Source organism: Xenopus laevis, chromosome 7S (genome assembly GCF_017654675.1).
Source record: "Xenopus laevis strain J_2021 chromosome 7S, Xenopus_laevis_v10.1, whole genome shotgun sequence".
Taxonomy (NCBI): Eukaryota; Metazoa; Chordata; class Amphibia; order Anura; family Pipidae; genus Xenopus; species Xenopus laevis.
Window position 1 is genome coordinate 74043560 of NC_054384.1, and position 17154 is coordinate 74060713.

Below are 17154 nucleotides of genomic sequence, written 5' to 3' on the forward strand. Positions count from 1 at the left end.
ACGCTACTATCTCTGTGCCAAGGAATCCCACACTGTCGTGCCGAGCCGACCTTATCCAATCAGAGGTGCTGACAGGCCCAGGGGCCAATGGAGAAACGTCCAATCGAAATGGTTGTCAGACCTATTTCCGCCAATCGCAGCGTCTAGTGGAGGTGGGTGTGCGCTCATACGCAGTGAACATCAGTATACCGACCCGTTGCCTACTTCCCATCACGTAGCAGCCCTTAAAATTAGCATATTAGCAGCGGACGCAGTAGCCGCAGCTCCCTGTGGCTCCTGAGCCGCTGCTCAGAGGAAAAGTAGAGAGTGCCTAATAGCGACAGCCACCCGTAGCCGGTAGTGGAAACCCGCCAACGGTAGCAAGTATTTCAAGGCACAAACCCTATAGGGGCGTATGGGAGCTGGGTTGCGTCTGGGATAAGTGCGTTCCCCACATGGAACCAGCACAAGGCAGGCAGGTATACCTCCGTCCGTATCCACACACTAGGTAAACGATATATCAGTAAAGGGTACAGGGCAGCCCTGGCACAGGTGGTACATGGTCAGAGGAGAGTGTTGGAAAAGGATAAAAACAACGTAGGAGCAACAGAAAAGTGATGGAGGAGAAATACAGCATAAAAGTTAATGTAGTATGTCTCATAGACTATTAGAACTACAAGGGAGTACTGTAAATGGAAACATTGTATTAGAAACAGAAACAGGATTGTATATACATGGTATCAAGGAACAAAGCAGTGTCTATTAGGCCGCTCAGTTTACAGAAAACATCCTAATGGAAGTGTCTCGTTGAGCCCACGGGGGGTAACTGTACTCAGACGGTATATCCATTTTGATTCTTTCTTAAGTAGGGCCAGATCCCGGTCACCCCCTCTAAGGAGAGGAGGTTGGTGGTCGATGGCCATGCAACGAAATGTAGGAAGTCCATGGCCCATTTGTAGGAAATGTCTTGCCACTGGTTGTTTGGCTACTTTCTCCTTCAATGCTTTGCTAATAGCGGACCTGTGGTTTGCGATCCTTTCTTTTAGTTGGGTGGTCGTTTTTCCCACGTAGTAGAGACCGCATGGACATGTAACGATATAAACAATAAAGGTTGATGTGCAGGTAAGCCTATGTTGTATCTTGAAACGTTTACCCGTATGCGGGTGAGGAAAATCTTTGCCTATCAGCATGGAGCGACACGTCGTGCAATCTGGGCAGCGGTAGCAGCCCAGTTTCTTTTGTTCATTGAGCCAGTTAGTATTCTTTGTGGCTTTGTTGCTAAAGTCAGTTTGTACCAGAATATCCCTCAGATTCTGGTTTCTTCCATGCCCAAACATAGGGCATGGGGATTGATGTAGGGATAAAGTATCATCCATGGAGATAATAGGCCAATGTTTTTTTACACATTGTTTTAGTTTTCCTGAGATATGGCAGTGCTTGGTGGTGAAAATTAGTTGATTCTGGGGTTGTTCAATCTTTTGTTTAGTCGTTAGCAGATCAGACTGTGAATGCGTCATGGCTCTTTCGAGTTGTTGTTCCAGTAGGTCCCTGCGGTAGCCCCTTGCCTGGAACCTCTCGAATGCTTCCCTCAGTTGGATCTCCGCCGTTGCAGGGTCACTGTTATTGCGAATAGTCCGAAGGAATTGTGAATAGGGAATCGCCCTGATGGTTGAGGGGGATGGTCACTATCCGCGTGCAGGATAGTGTTGCGATCCGTTGGTTTTCTGTATAGCTTTGTGCCTAGGCCATCAGCTGTCTTGAAGATTAGTAGGTCAAGAAATTCAATCTCCTGTTCACTGAACTTCATAGTAAGGCGAATTGGCGTGTCAAGACTGTTCAGGTTATTGAAGAATGTGGTAAGTGATGTGGCGTCTCCACCCCAGATTAGTAGCAGGTCATCAATGTAGCGAAGGTAGGTGATCAGTGGTCCCCCAACCATTTCCATGATGTTCTCAAGTTCATATTGTAGCATATAGAGGTTGGCATATGAGGGTGCCAGGGCACTGCCCATAGCCGTGCCTGATACCTGTAGGTAGAATGTGCTTTCAAATTTAAAATAATTATGTGTAAGGGTCAGTTCAAGTAAGTTTAGAAGAAACTCTGTTGGTACAGCCTTGCACAGTCTCGTCTCCAGTGCTTTCCTGCATGCAGTAATGCCTTGAGCATGAGGAATTACTGTGTAGAGACTCCTAACGTCCATAGTTGCTAGGAGGTATTCTTTGGGTAAGTTTTCCAATTTCTGTAGCTTTTGGATGACGTGGGTGGCATCACGTGTAAACGAAGGCATAGTCCTCACTAGTGGCTGTAGAAAGGAGTCAATGTAAGTAGCCACCGGCTGAAACAATGAACCCACTGCTGAGATGATTGGACGTCCAGGTGGTGCAGTTTGTGATTTATGAATTTTGGGTAATGTGTAAATAATAGGAGTCCTCGGGAAGTCAGAGGTCATATATGAGAAGGTATTTTGATCAATCCAACCTGCTGTGAGTGCAGTCTGGAGAATACAGTCAAGTTCTTTTTTAAACATTCTGGTGGGATCACCAGGCAGGGTTCTGTATGTAGAGGCATCCGACAGCTGGTTCAGTAGTTCATGTTTGTAGTACCCATAGCTGAGTAGTACAATTCCCCCTCCCTTATCTGCGGGGCGGATCACCAGGCTGTCATCTTGTCGCAAAGATTTAATCGCTTTTCTCTCTTCAGGGGAAAGGTTATGATGGGGCTTACTCTGATGCATATAGTGCTCCATCTCCTTAGATATGATCCTGCCAAAAGTACGAACTGCTGCCGGTGTATTGGGAGGATCAAAGTTACTGGTGGGTTTGAAACGTGGGACTACTACCCTTGGTGTGTCCCTAAAATGTTCCTTCAGTTTCAGTTTCCTCTGAAATTTGTTAATGTCACTCAAGATTTCGATGGGCTCCGGGGTAGAGCTTGGGATAAAAGATAGACCCCTATTTAACACAGCTATTTCGCCTGGTGTCAGCACGTGTTGGCTTAGATTGTAGATTACGTCCGTCTTCCCCTCGGTGGTTTCGTTCCTAAGCTTGTGCCTCCCCCGCCTGGTGTGGTTTCTTTTCCTTTTTCTCTGTCCTGGCGTGATCTTGTTTTTACCCCTAAAAAACGGTCCTGTTCAGTTTGTGTAGGGGGGTTAGAGTCTGAATCAGTGGATTGGTCTGAACTGTCGACAGTGTATAGAGTCCTAGGTTTACGTCTGCGTCTGATTTGTGAGAAGTGGTCAGATTTGATGCCCATCAACCAACCATACACCCGTTTCTGTTTATAGTCGTCAGCGACCTTTCTTATCTTGGTTTGCTTGAAGTTGGTGAGGTCTTGTTTATGTTTCTCTATAATGTCTGTTAGTTTCTTTAACCAGTCACATGTGTTGTCGGTTTTCAGGGATTCTAAGTGGGCCGTTTCCAGTCTGGCAATGTCTTCCCTAACTATCACCAGGTCTTTGCCGACTTGTTCTACCACTAGTAATATTAGATCCAGGGAGCAGCGATTCAGGATGCCACACCACTTACTGCAAAAATCAGGGTTATTACGTCCAAGAGTTGGTATATTGTTGATTCTAAAACCTCTTGGAATCAATTTCTGTCTATGGTAGTTTGATAAGAAAACGCCGTGTAGGTGTAAATCCACTTCTTTACGTCTTAAATCCAAAAGTTCATGATAAATATTGGTGGAGGATTTACTCACGGTTTCTTCAAAGGTGATGTCTGGAAATAGAATCCGGTCTGCATCCGATGTAGTAAAGCCAAATTCCCTTGTAGTATCTATGTTCAACGTAGCTTGTGTATATAGGTCCTCCATTTGCTCATCTGTTAGTACTGCGATACACTCAGCGTCCTGATTGTCTTAAGGCTTGTCACTGGTCACTGTGGTCACTTCACCTCTATCGGTCTATTGTTTAGTAGAAGGGGGGACGGGTGCTACCATGGGTGGGATATAGGAGTCCCATATGTATCTGTCGTCTGAAGGTGCACACCGTTTCCACGTTCACGTACCTGGGTGCCAGCAAAAAGTTTAGATAGATGCAAAGTCGAAAGTAGCGACACTCACAGGTTTTGTAGAAGGTTTGAAAAAACAAAAAGTTGTTTATTAAAGCTCAACGTTTCGATCCCCCACAGGGATCTTCGTCAGGAGAGTACAAACAAACATTAAGACAACCCATAATGCCCCAGTATTTAAACCCAAACACAGGAAATGGCGCTTAGCAATGTTGCCTAGCAACCGTGTGAGCTGTCAGTCAACTACTGTACAGCTGTGCGTGCACAGGTGGAGTGCAAAGGAAAGAAGGGAAACAAGGGGGGGAACAAGTAGTGTAGAGTGCAGAGCAAGTGAAGGGAGTAAGATGCATACAAGCATGCAAGTATATAAATCTTTGATCCAACGCTACTATCTCTGTGCCAAGGAATCCCACACTGTCGTGCCGAGCCGACCTTATCCAATCAGAGGTGCTGACAGGCCCAGGGGCCAATGGAGAAACGTCCAATCGAAATGGTTGTCAGACCTATTTCCGCCAATCGCAGCGTCTAGTGGAGGTGGGTGTGCGCTCATACGCAGTGAACGTGGAAACGGTGTGCACCTTCAGACGACAGATACATATGGGACTCCTATATCCCACCCATGGTAGCACCCGTCCCCCCTTCTACTAAACAATAGACCGATAGAGGTGAAGTGACCACAGTGACCAGTGACAAGCCTTAAGACAATCAGGACGCTGAGTGTATCGCAGTACTAACAGATGAGCAAATGGAGGACCTATATACACAAGCTACGTTGAACATAGATACTACAAGGGAATTTGGCTTTACTACATCGGATGCAGACCGGATTCTATTTCCAGACATCACCTTTGAAGAAACCGTGAGTAAATCCTCCACCAATATTTATCATGAACTTTTGGATTTAAGACGTAAAGAAGTGGATTTACACCTACACGGCGTTTTCTTATCAAACTACCATAGACAGAAATTGATTCCAAGAGGTTTTAGAATCAACAATATACCAACTCTTGGACGTAATAACCCTGATTTTTGCAGTAAGTGGTGTGGCATCCTGAATCGCTGCTCCCTGGATCTAATATTACTAGTGGTAGAACAAGTCGGCAAAGACCTGGTGATAGTTAGGGAAGACATTGCCAGACTGGAAACGGCCCACTTAGAATCCCTGAAAACCGACAACACATGTGACTGGTTAAAGAAACTAACAGACATTATAGAGAAACATAAACAAGACCTCACCAACTTCAAGCAAACCAAGATAAGAAAGGTCGCTGACGACTATAAACAGAAACGGGTGTATGGTTGGTTGATGGGCATCAAATCTGACCACTTCTCACAAATCAGACGCAGACGTAAACCTAGGACTCTATACACTGTCGACAGTTCAGACCAATCCACTGATTCAGACTCTAACCCCCCTACACAAACTGAACAGGACCGTTTTTTAGGGGTAAAAACAAGATCACGCCAGGACAGAGAAAAAGGAAAAGAAACCACACCAGGCGGGGGAGGCACAAGCTTAGGAACGAAACCACCGAGGGGAAGACGGACGTAATCTACAATCTAAGCCAACACGTGCTGACACCAGGCGAAATAGCTGTGTTAAATAGGGGTCTATCTTTTATCCCAAGCTCTACCCCGGAGCCCATTGAAATCTTGAGTGACATTAACAAATTTCAGAGGAAACTGAAACTGAAGGAACATTTTAGGGACACACCAAGGGTAGTAGTCCCACGTTTCAAACCCACCAGTAACTTTGATCCTCCCAATACACCGGCAGCAGTTCGTACTTTTGGCAGGATCATATCTAAGGAGATGGAGCACTATATGCATCAGAGTAAGCCCCATCATAACCTTTCCCCTGAAGAGAGAAAAGCGATTAAATCTTTGCGACAAGATGACAGCCTGGTGATCCGCCCCGCAGATAAGGGAGGGGGAATTGTACTACTCAGCTATGGGTACTACAAACATGAACTACTGAACCAGCTGTCGGATGCCTCTACATACAGAACCCTGCCTGGTGATCCCACCAGAATGTTTAAAAAAGAACTTGACTGTATTCTCCAGACTGCACTCACAGCAGGTTGGATTGATCAAAATACCTTCTCATATATGACCTCTGACTTCCCGAGGACTCCTATTATTTACACATTACCCAAAATTCATAAATCACAAACTGCACCACCTGGACGTCCAATCATCTCAGCAGTGGGTTCATTGTTTCAGCCGGTGGCTACTTACATTGACTCCTTTCTACAGCCACTAGTGAGGACTATGCCTTCGTTTACACGTGATGCCACCCACGTCATCCAAAAGCTACAGAAATTGGAAAACTTACCCAAAGAATACCTCCTAGCAACTATGGACGTTAGGAGTCTCTACACAGTAATTCCTCATGCTCAAGGCATTACTGCATGCAGGAAAGCACTGGAGACGAGACTGTGCAAGGCTGTACCAACAGAGTTTCTTCTAAACTTACTTGAACTGACCCTTACACATAATTATTTTAAATTTGAAAGCACATTCTACCTACAGGTATCAGGCACGGCTATGGGCAGTGCCCTGGCACCCTCATATGCCAACCTCTATATGCTACAATATGAACTTGAGAACATCATGGAAATGGTTGGGGGACCACTGATCACCTACCTTCGCTACATTGATGACCTGCTACTAATCTGGGGTGGAGACGCCACATCACTTACCACATTCTTCAATAACCTGAACAGTCTTGACACGCCAATTCGCCTTACTATGAAGTTCAGTGAACAGGAGATTGAATTTCTTGACCTACTAATCTTCAAGACAGCTGATGGCCTAGGCACAAAGCTATACAGAAAACCAACGGATCGCAACACTATCCTGCACGCGGATAGTGACCATCCCCCCTCAACCATCAGGGCGATTCCCTATTCACAATTCCTTCGGACTATTCGCAATAACAGTGACCCTGCAACGGCGGAGATCCAACTGAGGGAAGCATTCGAGAGGTTCCAGGCAAGGGGCTACCGCAGGGACCTACTGGAACAACAACTCGAAAGAGCCATGACGCATTCACAGTCTGATCTGCTAACGACTAAACAAAAGATTGAACAACCCCAGAATCAACTAATTTTCACCACCAAGCACTGCCATATCTCAGGAAAACTAAAACAATGTGTAAAAAAACATTGGCCTATTATCTCCATGGATGATACTTTATCCCTACATCAATCCCCATGCCCTATGTTTGGGCATGGAAGAAACCAGAATCTGAGGGATATTCTGGTACAAACTGACTTTAGCAACAAAGCCACAAAGAATACTAACTGGCTCAATGAACAAAAGAAACTGGGCTGCTACCGCTGCCCAGATTGCACGACGTGTCGCTCCATGCTGATAGGCAAAGATTTTCCTCACCCGCATACGGGTAAACGTTTCAAGATACAACATAGGCTTACCTGCACATCAACCTTTATTGTTTATATCGTTACATGTCCATGCGGTCTCTACTACGTGGGAAAAACGACCACCCAACTAAAAGAAAGGATCGCAAACCACAGGTCCGCTATTAGCAAAGCATTGAAGGAGAAAGTAGCCAAACAACCAGTGGCAAGACATTTCCTACAAATGGGCCATGGACTTCCTACATTTCGTTGCATGGCCATCGACCACCAACCTCCTCTCCTTAGAGGGGGTGACCGGGATCTGGCCCTACTTAAGAAAGAATCAAAATGGATATACCGTCTGAGTACAGTTACCCCCCGTGGGCTCAACGAGACACTTCCATTAGGATGTTTTCTGTAAACTGAGCGGCCTAATAGACACTGCTTTGTTCCTTGATACCATGTATATACAATCCTGTTTCTGTTTCTAATACAATGTTTCCATTTACAGTACTCCCTTGTAGTTCTAATAGTCTATGAGACATACTACATTAACTTTTATGCTGTATTTCTCCTCCATCACTTTTCTGTTGCTCCTACGTTGTTTTTATCCTTTTCCAACACTCTCCTCTGACCATGTACCACCTGTGCCAGGGCTGCCCTGTACCCTTTACTGATATATCGTTTACCTAGTGTGTGGATACGGACGGAGGTATACCTGCCTGCCTTGTGCTGGTTCCATGTGGGGAACGCACTTATCCCAGACGCAACCCAGCTCCCATACGCCCCTATAGGGTTTGTGCCTTGAAATACTTGCTACCGTTGGCGGGTTTCCACTACCGGCTACGGGTGGCTGTCGCTATTAGGCACTCTCTACTTTTCCTCTGAGCAGCGGCTCAGGAGCCACAGGGAGCTGCGGCTACTGCGTCCGCTGCTAATATGCTAATTTTAAGGGCTGCTACGTGATGGGAAGTAGGCAACGGGTCGGTATACTGATGTTCACTGCGTATGAGCGCACACCCACCTCCACTAGACGCTGCGATTGGCGGAAATAGGTCTGACAACCATTTCGATTGGACGTTTCTCCATTGGCCCCTGGGCCTGTCAGCACCTCTGATTGGATAAGGTCGGCTCGGCACGACAGTGTGGGATTCCTTGGCACAGAGATAGTAGCGTTGGATCAAAGATTTATATACTTGCATGCTTGTATGCATCTTACTCCCTTCACTTGCTCTGCACTCTACACTACTTGTTCCCCCCCTTGTTTCCCTTCTTTCCTTTGCACTCCACCTGTGCACGCACAGCTGTACAGTAGTTGACTGACAGCTCACACGGTTGCTAGGCAACATTGCTAAGCGCCATTTCCTGTGTTTGGGTTTAAATACTGGGGCATTATGGGTTGTCTTAATGTTTGTTTGTACTCTCCTGACGAAGATCCCTGTGGGGGATCGAAACGTTGAGCTTTAATAAACAACTTTTTGTTTTTTCAAACCTTCTACAAAACCTGTGAGTGTCGCTACTTTCGACTTTGCATCTATCTAAACTTTTTGCTGGCACCCAGGTACGTGAACGTGGAAACGGTGTGCACCTTCAGACGACAGATACATATGGGACTCCTATATCCCACCCATGGTAGCACCCGTCCCCCCTTCTACTAAACAATAGACCGATAGAGGTGAAGTGACCACAGTGACCAGTGACAAGCCTTAAGACAATCAGGACGCTGAGTGTATCGCAGTACTAACAGATGAGCAAATGGAGGACCTATATACACAAGCTACGTTGAACATAGATACTACAAGGGAATTTGGCTTTACTACATCGGATGCAGACCGGATTCTATTTCCAGACATCACCTTTGAAGAAACCGTGAGTAAATCCTCCACCAATATTTATCATGAACTTTTGGATTTAAGACGTAAAGAAGTGGATTTACACCTACACGGCGTTTTCTTATCAAACTACCATAGACAGAAATTGATTCCAAGAGGTTTTAGAATCAACAATATACCAACTCTTGGACGTAATAACCCTGATTTTTGCAGTAAGTGGTGTGGCATCCTGAATCGCTGCTCCCTGGATCTAATATTACTAGTGGTAGAACAAGTCGGCAAAGACCTGGTGATAGTTAGGGAAGACATTGCCAGACTGGAAACGGCCCACTTAGAATCCCTGAAAACCGACAACACATGTGACTGGTTAAAGAAACTAACAGACATTATAGAGAAACATAAACAAGACCTCACCAACTTCAAGCAAACCAAGATAAGAAAGGTCGCTGACGACTATAAACAGAAACGGGTGTATGGTTGGTTGATGGGCATCAAATCTGACCACTTCTCACAAATCAGACGCAGACGTAAACCTAGGACTCTATACACTGTCGACAGTTCAGACCAATCCACTGATTCAGACTCTAACCCCCCTACACAAACTGAACAGGACCGTTTTTTAGGGGTAAAAACAAGATCACGCCAGGACAGAGAAAAAGGAAAAGAAACCACACCAGGCGGGGGAGGCACAAGCTTAGGAACGAAACCACCGAGGGGAAGACGGACGTAATCTACAATCTAAGCCAACACGTGCTGACACCAGGCGAAATAGCTGTGTTAAATAGGGGTCTATCTTTTATCCCAAGCTCTACCCCGGAGCCCATTGAAATCTTGAGTGACATTAACAAATTTCAGAGGAAACTGAAACTGAAGGAACATTTTAGGGACACACCAAGGGTAGTAGTCCCACGTTTCAAACCCACCAGTAACTTTGATCCTCCCAATACACCGGCAGCAGTTCGTACTTTTGGCAGGATCATATCTAAGGAGATGGAGCACTATATGCATCAGAGTAAGCCCCATCATAACCTTTCCCCTGAAGAGAGAAAAGCGATTAAATCTTTGCGACAAGATGACAGCCTGGTGATCCGCCCCGCAGATAAGGGAGGGGGAATTGTACTACTCAGCTATGGGTACTACAAACATGAACTACTGAACCAGCTGTCGGATGCCTCTACATACAGAACCCTGCCTGGTGATCCCACCAGAATGTTTAAAAAGAACTTGACTGTATTCTCCAGACTGCACTCACAGCAGGTTGGATTGATCAAAATACCTTCTCATATATGACCTCTGACTTCCCGAGGACTCCTATTATTTACACATTACCCAAAATTCATAAATCACAAACTGCACCACCTGGACGTCCAATCATCTCAGCAGTGGGTTCATTGTTTCAGCCGGTGGCTACTTACATTGACTCCTTTCTACAGCCACTAGTGAGGACTATGCCTTCGTTTACACGTGATGCCACCCACGTCATCCAAAAGCTACAGAAATTGGAAAACTTACCCAAAGAATACCTCCTAGCAACTATGGACGTTAGGAGTCTCTACACAGTAATTCCTCATGCTCAAGGCATTACTGCATGCAGGAAAGCACTGGAGACGAGACTGTGCAAGGCTGTACCAACAGAGTTTCTTCTAAACTTACTTGAACTGACCCTTACACATAATTATTTTAAATTTGAAAGCACATTCTACCTACAGGTATCAGGCACGGCTATGGGCAGTGCCCTGGCACCCTCATATGCCAACCTCTATATGCTACAATATGAACTTGAGAACATCATGGAAATGGTTGGGGGACCACTGATCACCTACCTTCGCTACATTGATGACCTGCTACTAATCTGGGGTGGAGACGCCACATCACTTACCACATTCTTCAATAACCTGAACAGTCTTGACACGCCAATTCGCCTTACTATGAAGTTCAGTGAACAGGAGATTGAATTTCTTGACCTACTAATCTTCAAGACAGCTGATGGCCTAGGCACAAAGCTATACAGAAAACCAACGGATCGCAACACTATCCTGCACGCGGATAGTGACCATCCCCCCTCAACCATCAGGGCGATTCCCTATTCACAATTCCTTCGGACTATTCGCAATAACAGTGACCCTGCAACGGCGGAGATCCAACTGAGGGAAGCATTCGAGAGGTTCCAGGCAAGGGGCTACCGCAGGGACCTACTGGAACAACAACTCGAAAGAGCCATGACGCATTCACAGTCTGATCTGCTAACGACTAAACAAAAGATTGAACAACCCCAGAATCAACTAATTTTCACCACCAAGCACTGCCATATCTCAGGAAAACTAAAACAATGTGTAAAAAAACATTGGCCTATTATCTCCATGGATGATACTTTATCCCTACATCAATCCCCATGCCCTATGTTTGGGCATGGAAGAAACCAGAATCTGAGGGATATTCTGGTACAAACTGACTTTAGCAACAAAGCCACAAAGAATACTAACTGGCTCAATGAACAAAAGAAACTGGGCTGCTACCGCTGCCCAGATTGCACGACGTGTCGCTCCATGCTGATAGGCAAAGATTTTCCTCACCCGCATACGGGTAAACGTTTCAAGATACAACATAGGCTTACCTGCACATCAACCTTTATTGTTTATATCGTTACATGTCCATGCGGTCTCTACTACGTGGGAAAAACGACCACCCAACTAAAAGAAAGGATCGCAAACCACAGGTCCGCTATTAGCAAAGCATTGAAGGAGAAAGTAGCCAAACAACCAGTGGCAAGACATTTCCTACAAATGGGCCATGGACTTCCTACATTTCGTTGCATGGCCATCGACCACCAACCTCCTCTCCTTAGAGGGGGTGACCGGGATCTGGCCCTACTTAAGAAAGAATCAAAATGGATATACCGTCTGAGTACAGTTACCCCCCGTGGGCTCAACGAGACACTTCCATTAGGATGTTTTCTGTAAACTGAGCGGCCTAATAGACACTGCTTTGTTCCTTGATACCATGTATATACAATCCTGTTTCTGTTTCTAATACAATGTTTCCATTTACAGTACTCCCTTGTAGTTCTAATAGTCTATGAGACATACTACATTAACTTTTATGCTGTATTTCTCCTCCATCACTTTTCTGTTGCTCCTACGTTGTTTTTATCCTTTTCCAACACTCTCCTCTGACCATGTACCACCTGTGCCAGGGCTGCCCTGTACCCTTTACTGATATATCGTTTACCTAGTGTGTGGATACGGACGGAGGTATACCTGCCTGCCTTGTGCTGGTTCCATGTGGGGAACGCACTTATCCCAGACGCAACCCAGCTCCCATACGCCCCTATAGGGTTTGTGCCTTGAAATACTTGCTACCGTTGGCGGGTTTCCACTACCGGCTACGGGTGGCTGTCGCTATTAGGCACTCTCTACTTTTCCTCTGAGCAGCGGCTCAGGAGCCACAGGGAGCTGCGGCTACTGCGTCCGCTGCTAATATGCTAATTTTAAGGGCTGCTACGTGATGGGAAGTAGGCAACGGGTCGGTATACTGATGTTCACTGCGTATGAGCGCACACCCACCTCCACTAGACGCTGCGATTGGCGGAAATAGGTCTGACAACCATTTCGATTGGACGTTTCTCCATTGGCCCCTGGGCCTGTCAGCACCTCTGATTGGATAAGGTCGGCTCGGCACGACAGTGTGGGATTCCTTGGCACAGAGATAGTAGCGTTGGATCAAAGATTTATATACTTGCATGCTTGTATGCATCTTACTCCCTTCACTTGCTCTGCACTCTACACTACTTGTTCCCCCCCTTGTTTCCCTTCTTTCCTTTGCACTCCACCTGTGCACGCACAGCTGTACAGTAGTTGACTGACAGCTCACACGGTTGCTAGGCAACATTGCTAAGCGCCATTTCCTGTGTTTGGGTTTAAATACTGGGGCATTATGGGTTGTCTTAATGTTTGTTTGTACTCTCCTGACGAAGATCCCTGTGGGGGATCGAAACGTTGAGCTTTAATAAACAACTTTTTGTTTTTTCAAACCTTCTACAAAACCTGTGAGTGTCGCTACTTTCGACTTTGCATCTATCTAAACTTTTTGCTGGCACCCAGGTACGTGAACGTGGAAACGGTGTGCACCTTCAGACGACATATATATATATATATATATATATATATATATGTATATATATATATATATAAAGAAGACAGCATGGTTTTCACTGCAATTTTCTATTTATTTTGAGAAATAATCAGCTTTACTCACCTCCCAGACATATTTTAGTACAGGAACTATAACACTCCATGGTCTCTGTTAAAATAAATGGAGAAAGGAGGTTACTTCTAATTATGTAGCTGTATTTCCCTGATTCATCATTTGGATTTGACTTAGAAACTTTTTTATAATCTCTGTATTAAATGGAAAGACATTTAGAATATAACATAAACAATTATTTGTTTATTTTATATTCTAATACTTGAGTAGGTTTTGAATAATTTAGCTATTTTTATGGTAACTTGGGAAGAATCTGAAGGCAGATATATTTACCCAGCAGTTCCCCATTATTTTGCTTCATTTGTCCCTTTTCAATTCCGTTTATAGATAAGAGAATTGGTACTCTTAAGATTTCAGTAGTACACAGGTTGAGATACCGTATATACTCGAGTATAAGCCGAGTTTTTCAGCCCCCAAAATATGCTGAAAAACTCTACCTCGGCTTATACTCGGGTCAAGCGCAAAAACAGTCGCCGGCGCCTAAGAATAGTCGCCGCGCCCAAGAATAGTCGCCGCGCCTAAGAATAGTCGCTGGCATCCAAGAATAGTCGCCAGCGTCCAAGAATAGTCTCCAAGAATATTCGGCGGCGTCCAAGAATGGTCGCCGGCATCCCAAAACGAGACGCCGGCACCTCCAATGGGAGCAGAAACCCTCAATTTTTTGATTGAAACTTACCAGAAGCTGCTGCATTTCTCACCCTCGGCTTATACTTGAGTCAATAAGCTTTCCCAGTTTTTGGAGGTCAAATTAGGTACCTCGGCTTATACTCGGGACGGCTTATACTCGAGTATATACGGTAGTCTTCATTCAGTGTAAACTAAAATGCAGCATTTTCAGCTGATTTCAGTTTTTTTCACTTTCCAGGATTCAGAGGTAGGGAAATCATTCAAACCAGTGGATTCACCTTTGAAATGCTTTCAATAGAAGCCAGTGGTAATCTAATGTATCTCATGAACAATTTTCTCAGGTTATGATTTAGAAGCAGATTTTGAGCTAGTGACCAGCTGTTTACTATTGCAAATGGGTTCCATTAGATCACCCTTCTTGGTACTTCCCGATATTCAGATTTTAATGTTAACGGAATAGGAAATCCATGGTGATCATTTATATGCAACAATATGCGTCTTCATTCAGTAAATCCGAATTAAGAAACAGTTGTCATGGCTGTTATATTTTATATGCAACAGAAGGGTGTATGTATATACAGATTACATAGCAATACCGATAGAAATAAAGTCATGCTTTTAGAGCTTTACTTGAGAAAAAGAGCAAGGGAGATACATGGGAATTATAAGGAATACTTTGGGATGTTTAGGGGGAAGATTTACTAAGGGTTGAAGTGAATTTTCGAAGTTAAAAACTTCAAATTTCGAACTATTTTTTGGGTACTTCGACCATTGAATAGGCCTAAATTCGACTTTGATTCGAAGTAAAAAAGTTCGACTTCAAAAATCGAAGTACTGTCTCTTTAAAAAAGTTCGACTTCAACACTTCGCCACCTTAAACCTGCTGAATTGCTATGTTAGCCTATGGGGACCTCCTAGAACCTATAGCCAACATTTGGTTATGTTTTTAGAAGTCAAAGTAAAATTGATCGCTAAAAAAGATAGATTCGAACGACTTAATCGAGCGATCGAACGATTCGATTCGAAGGATTTAACTTCGACCGAATATGGCCAAATTAGATATAAACACCTTCGACTTTGAATATCGAAGTATGCAATTCGATGGTCGAATTTCAAAGTTTTTTCCAAATCGAAATTCGACCCTTGATAAATCTGCCCCTAGGTGTGTATCCCTATAAGGTTTTCTTCCTAGCATTGATGGACACTGTATCCTTATACTAGCATACATAATAATACTGATACCCAATGAAGTAGTCTGGGGAAGCATAAATAGTTTAGGAAGTAAAGAGAAGTCACATGGAGTTTGTACTTTAACAAAGTTTCTTTGCCAACAGTGGGTCAGATTCAAATCAGTGAGAAAAAATGATCTCATGGACAAGATTTAGTTTAAGGATCTAAAACTTTTTTTATAAAAACTCATTGAATCTAATTATTAATGGAGCAGTTCATTTTCATACCTCCCGACATTTGAAAAACAAAAAAAGAGACAAAAAGTTGTGGGAAGTTTCTGGGAATTTTAATGCAATGTTTAATGTGTTATAACAGTTTTGGTAAGTAAAGTCAATTGCCTTTTAAAACGATATTGACATGTTCCTATAAAAACACTAAGGGGCATATATATCAAGGGTCGCATTTCAAATTTGAAAAACTTTGAATTCAAAAAAACCAACCGAAATTAAGTCAAAAATTTTTTTTTGCCCGAATAGGTCCGTTTTTGTTCGAATAGGTCCATATTCGGTGAATGAGAAATGGCGCATTCAATCGAATTTGAATCAAAGTATTTTCCCCCAAAAAAACTTTGATATTTCAAAGTCCACCAATTGACTCCAAATAGATTCTAGGAGGTCCCCCGGCAGGTGTTAGATGGTTAATGGTCGAAATCAAATTTTTAAAGAGACAGTACATGATATATTTCCATATTCGAATTTTTCATATATATTGATATTTGTATATTCAAAGTATCGCACCAAGAAAAGATCAGTGATGATTTCTAACAATTTTTTATAAACTATCATCACTGATGCTGTTTGGTGCAGTTCTTACAGTACATTTATTTGGAGTTAAACTGATTCATTTGATGAAAACTTTTACCTGCAACGAGGCAAGAGGACTTAAAACAAATACTGAGAGGGGGATAGTGAAGATTATTTGATTATTTCAGAAATAGTACAGTAACAACTAGAGTTTACTAGTCTACATTATTAGAATATCTTCAATGTTCTTCTGTTGGCAGTTTTGGGATTCCATTTAGAGAGGCAAGTGTCAAAAAGTAATTGTCAAATGTGTGCTTTTTGTTTACAGATTGTAGCTATAATTGGTAAAGACAGTTTTCTAAAGTTCACCAGAGAAGAACACATTTATGCTGTGGCAAATTAACTTGTTTTCCAGTAAGTTGCTATAGACACCGCAGTGAATGATATGTTCCAATAAACACAAATTGCCCCATTATGTCCCATATTCCCCTGCCAAATGCTATGTTAGGGAGGTACAGGGAAGCTTATGCAACTTCCCCCTAAAACTATCTCTCCAATGTAAGCAATAATTTATATTAAAGAAAAGGCAGCCCAGCCAATGTGCCATTCAACCAAATTCATATCGTTGCAGAATGACTAAAATAGTTATTGTACATAATTATAAGCATAAATAATTCCTTACAGGTTTTGTTCATGTGCCACTCACTCATAGGTAATTTACTCCATTCAAACGATCTTTTTAAAACCACAAACTCTACCACACCTGCTGCAGGTTAATTGCACTTCCTGATGACATTATACAAAGATAAAAGGACATACTCTATATTACAAATGTTTACAAAAGCTCACTATACTCATATGGGCAGATTTATCAAAAGTTGAATTTGAATTTAAGAGTCATTTTTTTTTAAATACAAAAAAGGGGGGTTGTGGGAGCACTCTAAGGCTAAGTTAAAATTGTTTAAATACAATGGAAGTGCTACTGATTTGGCCAATTAATCAATGCACATTCCCTGGTCCCCTGTCTCATAAGTAATTCAGTATATATGCAAGCAAGTGCATGTGTTTACAAAAACAGGGGGGAGGTTAAAGTTATGATCATAAAGTT